Here is a 6,243-nt window from a genome sequence, read left to right as displayed (position 1 = left end):
TTCAGCCCAACATAACGGTGATCTACATTTACGCCCGTACAGTGCTTCGAAAGGAGCCTCCTTGATGCTCGAATGATAACTATTGTTATATGAAAACTCGATCAACGGTAGGTGGGTATCCCAAGACTTTCCAAAGTCTATAACACATGCACGAAGCATGTCCTCGAGCGTCTGAATGGTTCGCTCACTTTGACCGTCCGTTTGTGGGTGATACGCAGTGCTCATATCAAGATGAGTTCCCATTGCCTTGTGGAGTGATTGCCAAAACCGCGACGTGAACCTACTGTCCCTATCCGAGATGATAGATTTTGGCACTCCATGGAGTCTTACGATCTCTCGTAGGTACAAACGCGTCAGTCTCTCCATCTTGTAGGACTCTTTGATTGGTAGGAAATGGGCAGATTTCGTCAGTCGGTCGATTATTACCCATATGGTGTCCAGTCCGTCCGACGTCTTGGGCAGCTTGGTCACGAAGTCCATAGATATCCCCTCCCATTTCCACTCAGGGATTGCCGGTTGTTGTAACAGTCCTGAAGGTTTCTGGTATTCCACCTTTACTCTGGCGCACGTAAGGCACTTACTAACATAAGTTGCGATTTCCGCCTTCATGTTAGGCCACCAATAGTGCTGCTTAATGTCCAAATACATCTTGTCCGAACCGGGATGAATGGAGTATCGTGTCTTGTGGGCTTCCTTCATAACGGTCTCCCTAAACCCTCCGATTTTTGGGACCCAATTACGGTTCATGAAGTAGTATACCCCATTCTCCCTGACTTCTAGGTTCTCCTCCATCCCGCGCAATGCCTCACTATTCCTATTTTCCGCTTCCATAGCCTCTGCCTGGACTGATGCAATTTGAGTGGCCAGATGAGACTGAATGGTTATCGAGTGCGTTTTCGTACGGCGATTTGTGTACTCCTTCCGACTTAATGCGTCAGCTACCACGTTGGCCTTGCCTGGATGGTACTTGATCTCGCATTCATAGTCATTTAGTAATTCCACCCATCGCCGCTGTCTCATGTTCAGCTCCTTTTGATTCAAGATGTGTTGGAGGCTCTTGTGGTCTGTGAAGATGGTGCACTTTGTACCGTACAGGTAGTGCCTCCAAATTTTTAGAGCAAAAACCACAGCTCCCAGTTCTAGGTCATGGGTCGTATAATTTACCTCATGCGTCTTTAGTTGGCGGGACGCATATGCTATCACTCTTCCACGTTGCATGAGAACGCAACCTAGGCCTTGATTCGACGCGTCACAGTAGACTACAAAATCTTCTGTTCCTTCAGGTAGTGATAGTACAGGAGCGCTACAGAGAGCTTGCTTCAAGGTTTGAAACGCAATCTCTTGCCGGTCTGTCCATTTGAATGGCATGCTCTTTTGCGTAAGCAAGGTAAGTGGCTTGGCGATTTTAGAGAAGTTTTGGATGAATCTCCTATAGTAGCCTGCTAGGCCTAAAAACTGACGAATTTCTGTGGGCGTAGTCGGAGTTGCCCATCCCTCCACAGCTTTGACCTTAGAGGGGTCCACATGAATTCCGTCTTGGCTAACCACGTGGCCTAGGAAATTCACACTCCGAAGCCAGAACTCACACTTGGAGAGTTTGGCGTAAAGCTTTTCCGATCGCAGCGTCTCTAGGACTTGTCGGAGATGTTGGCCATGCTCCTCTTTGCTTCGAGAATAGACGAGGATGTCATCGATAAACACAATGACGAAGTTGTCCAGGAACGGTCGACAGATTCGATTCATTAGGTCCATAAATGCGGCAGGTGCATTTGTTAGACCGAAGGGCATTACGACGAATTCATAATGTCCGTAGCGGGTTCGGAAAGCGGTTTTAGGGATATCTTCTTCTCGGACTTTGAGTTGGTGGTATCCGGACCGTAGATCTATTTTGGAGAAATAACTAGCTCCTTGGAGCTGGTCGAATAGATCATCGATTCGGGGGAGTGGGTAGCGGTTTTTAACAGTGAGTTTATTCAACTCTCTGTAATCGATGCACATTCTGAAAGATCCGTCCTTCTTTTTGACAAAGAGCACTGGGGCTCCCCACGGCGAGTAGCTAGGTCGGATAAATCCCTTGTCCAGAAGCTCACTGAGTTGGCTGGACAGTTCCTGCATTTCGGCAGGAGCCAACCGATATGGTGATTTAGCGAGGGGAGTCGCTCCTGGAACGAGGTCGATTCGGAACTCAACCTGTCTCTCTGGGGGTACTCCCGGAAGATCTTCGGGAAACACGTCCGGAAATTCACACGCTACTGGAATGTCTTGGATGTTAGTTTCTTCTTTGGTCTTGTCCACTATGTGAGCCAAGAACGCCAAATTGTTCTTTCGCAAGTGTTTTTGTGCTTTGATGCACGAAATGATACGAAGATTCGTACTGGGTTTATCTCCGTAAATTACTAGGGTTTCGTGATTTGGGAGACGAAGGCGAATGGCCTTCTCATGGCACATAATCTCAGCATGGTGGGGGCTTAACCAATCCATGCCGATAATCACATCGAAACTCCTAATTGATACTGGCATCAGATCTATTCGTAAGGCGTGTTGGTTGAAGGTTAGGGTACATCCGATGTAGATTTCCCTAGTGGATTCGGTTTTCCCATTGGCCATTTCCACCGTATAGGTTTCATTTAGCTTCTGGGGTTGTTGTTTTAATAAATGTTTAAACTTCTCACTTACGAAACTTCGCTCTGCTCCGGTATCAAATAAGATGCATGCATAGGTGTGGTTTAGGAGAAACGTACCGGTCACAACTGCAGGGTCCTGAACTGCATCACTCTGACCCATAGTCAGCATTCTTCCTGCTCCTCTGTTTCCTGAGTTGTTGTTGTTAGGGCAATCCCGACGGAAATGTCCCGTCCTTCCACACCCGTAGCAGGTGTGGCTAGGCCCTGCATTATTGCCGCCGGCATTGGTGTTGTTGTTATTGCGGTAGTAGTTGTTGTTGTTGTTGTTCTGGTTGTTTCCCTGACTCTGGTTCCTAGGAGGGTACGTTCTGCAGAACCTTGCAGTGTGTCCCCTTCGGTTGCAACTGGTGCAATGGAGTTCCCTGCATTCGCCGTGATGGTGGAGGCCGCACTTATTGCAACTAGGAAGATTACCGGAGTAGGGTCTTGAAGCATTTGAAGCAGCTGAGGCTGGAGCATGTGGTGTGGCTGGAACCGGTGCGGTGACAGCGTTAACTGCCACGGTTTGCTGCTTTTTAGAGGCCTCGGGGCCCTGACGCCCCTTTCTCTTGTTGTTCCATCCTTTCTTACCATCACCCTCCTTTTTCTTCTCAGTCTCCACTGGCTTCTCGCCCTTTTTGTGGTTATGATCATATAGCCTTTTTGCCAATCTCTTTGCACTGTCAAACGTTTCAGGGTTCGCAGCTATCACATTCCCTTGAATGGGGGATGTCAGTCCCCAAATGAATCGTTCAACCTTCTTCCCTTCTGACGTGATCATACCCGGGCACAATAGGGATAATTCACTGAATCTCGAGATGTAGGCGTCGATGTTAGCATTCTGCACCGTGAGGTTCCATAGTTCCTGCTCCATCTTCTGTATTTCGCCTCGGGGACAGTACTCCGCCATTAACATTTCTTTCATTTCTGCCCAGGGAATAGAGTTGGCGACAGGGAGTGTCATGGCTTCTACGTGTCCATTCCACCAAGTGAGTGCTTGGTCCACAAAAGTGCAGGCCGCGAACTTCACCTTCATCTGCTCGGGGCACTCGCATATCTCGAATATCGACTCTACCTTCTCGATCCATCGCTTTAGGGTAATCACTCCTCCAGTGCCGTTGAAAGTTCGTGGTTTAGCGTTCGTAAAATCCTTGTAAGTGCACGTTTTAGCGGGTCCTTGGTTCGTCCCGTTGTTCGAACTTACGGATCCTTGCCCGTTACCTCCTCCGTTGTTCCCTCGGTGAAGTTGTGCCATAGCTGCTGTGACCGCAGCAGACACGGCTGCCTGGAAAGCAGTGGAGTCAACTTCGGGCGGGGTTGGTTCGGGATTTCCGCGAGTAGGTCGGAGAGGCATCTTCTTGTCACGAAACGGAAAGATGTTGAGTGTATGTGGTTTCGGTGAGGTTGTGATCCTACTAACTAGGGGTATGGTACGGACTTAAGTACTTCTATCATTTAGCACACAATCCTAGATTCGCAACACACAGCAAACACGTAAAAGTTCACTAATATTATCCTATGTCTCTTCCACTATTGCAGACTAAACATACATTCTCTTTTTGGTGATAAAGGGTATAGTTTTAGGTTCCCTAGCTATCCCGATCTCATCAAGACGTGTGTTAGTTTTACCTTGGAGAGAATGTAGTTGATCAGGCTACATTCACTCCTTGGTATCACTAAGAACAGTCCCGAATTGACCGAGATACCAGTATTATTGTGTTTGATTCAGCGTTAGGTCCTTATCCCTAATGCAAGCAAGTGTGTTTTATTTACTTGTTTTGTTCAGAGTTATGTTAGTCCCTCTTTTTGGTTTATAGTTGCATATCAATGTATGTCTCGACATGCTAGTTCACTATAAACAAAGCTCTGATACCAACCTGTCACACCCCCGAACCAGACGGCGGAAACGTCCGGGGGCTGTCGTGACTCAATTGAATACCATAACATTGAATATATATGAAACATAACAACATTCGTCACCATGAATTAGTATTGTACAACCATTAGAGTTTACATGAAATACATTGTTTAAACATTACATTCCACAATAATTTGTTCGATTCGTACATAAATAAACTGCAAGCCATCACTGAAATACGATTTCCTTTGATTCACTGGTTCCCTGAGAATACAAGTATTTTGAAAAACGTCAACATATGAAATGTTGGTGAGTTCATAAGTTGTATAAAAAAAACAATGTTTCGTGTCGTTTGAAAACCGCCAGAAAATCCGATATTTTATGAAAATAGTATAGTCAAAAAGGTGTGAAGATCCATAAGTATGCTTGTTTGTTTTCTATACTTGTAAAATATTGTTTGTTGAAATCGTATGTATTCTGAAATTGTATGTATTGAAAACCCTAGGAAAACCCGATGTTTTCCTAATTCTTTGAATTCCATGAAATTTCTTGAAACCATTGCAACGCATGAAGTTATCATTCCAGACGACATTGGATTATTTTTGAGCATGATTATCCGCTACAAACACGCGTTACACAAACGACTAGTCTATAGCAATACTAACGATCCCGAAGGCGTCGTCCGTACTAATCACGTTATCCAACCGTCCTGTAGTCCCACATCCGAAGAGAAGGAGGACACGAAGGCCTCGACGACTCCATTAGCCGGTTGGGGATAAAAAGGTACGAGGGGTCCCAGACCCGCCTCGCAAAAAGGCAGACTCTACTAGCGACACTAAAGGACCCTTGGGGACCAGTAGTCTACAGCCATTGAAAGTCCGGTTACGTCGTGTCGGATTGGTAAAACCCAACACTTCGTAAGATGAAGTCTTTGGGCCTTAAGATCAGGTCGTCGGGCTAGCTAGGCTCAACGATCAAGATTTTACACTTGTGGGGCCCAAAGATAGTGCGTAGACGTCTGTGCACATGTATAATGAATTCCGAATCGTTATTTGCATGAATCCTAGCATTGTAGTATCATAGTATCGTTGTGTTAGTGGTTTCGGATTTTTATTGGTTCGAGACCGAACCAATTCGTTTAACAACGACTTTTGGTGTTGTAGTGTATTGTATTTTGTCGATAGTTGTAGTACCTTTACTTGGTCAAATTGTATGTATTGAATTAGTCATGAAAATTTTCTGTTTTCAGCCCCTCCTTGTTTGTAAAATTTACTTTTTCAACCCTTTATTTAAAATATTTTCCGGTTTGGTCCTTAAATCAATTTTCTTGACATTTTAACACCAAAAATTATTGAAATAAACATTTTCCAGCATATTTTTCATAGAAAACAGCTTAAGTCCCTGAAATTTCAGTTTTCTCGGTTAATACCCTTCTTTTCGCAATTTTGACAATTTTGGCCCAAACTGTAAAATTTTTGCAACTTTGTCCTTTTTAAATTTAAGAATCATTTTAAACCTTTGAAAAGGACTTGGATCACTTATGGTCCACTGTTTTACAGAAAATCACAGTTTTGGCCCTCCAAAACAGAAAAATTCGCATAATGGGCCTCATTGGGCCGAAATTTTCATTTTTAGCCCATTAAGCTTGAAATTCATGTTTTTAATCCTCTAATTGAGTATAATTCCAGAAATAGTTTTATGGAAACTGTTTTGGCACACTTC

Source organism: Lactuca serriola, chromosome 5, assembly GCF_051521515.1.
Source record: "Lactuca serriola cultivar US96UC23 chromosome 5, Lser_US96UC23_V15, whole genome shotgun sequence".
Lineage (NCBI taxonomy): Eukaryota > Viridiplantae > Streptophyta > Magnoliopsida > Asterales > Asteraceae > Lactuca > Lactuca serriola.
The sequence above is the reverse complement of the archived record's forward strand: the minus strand, read 5'-3'. Positions refer to the sequence as shown.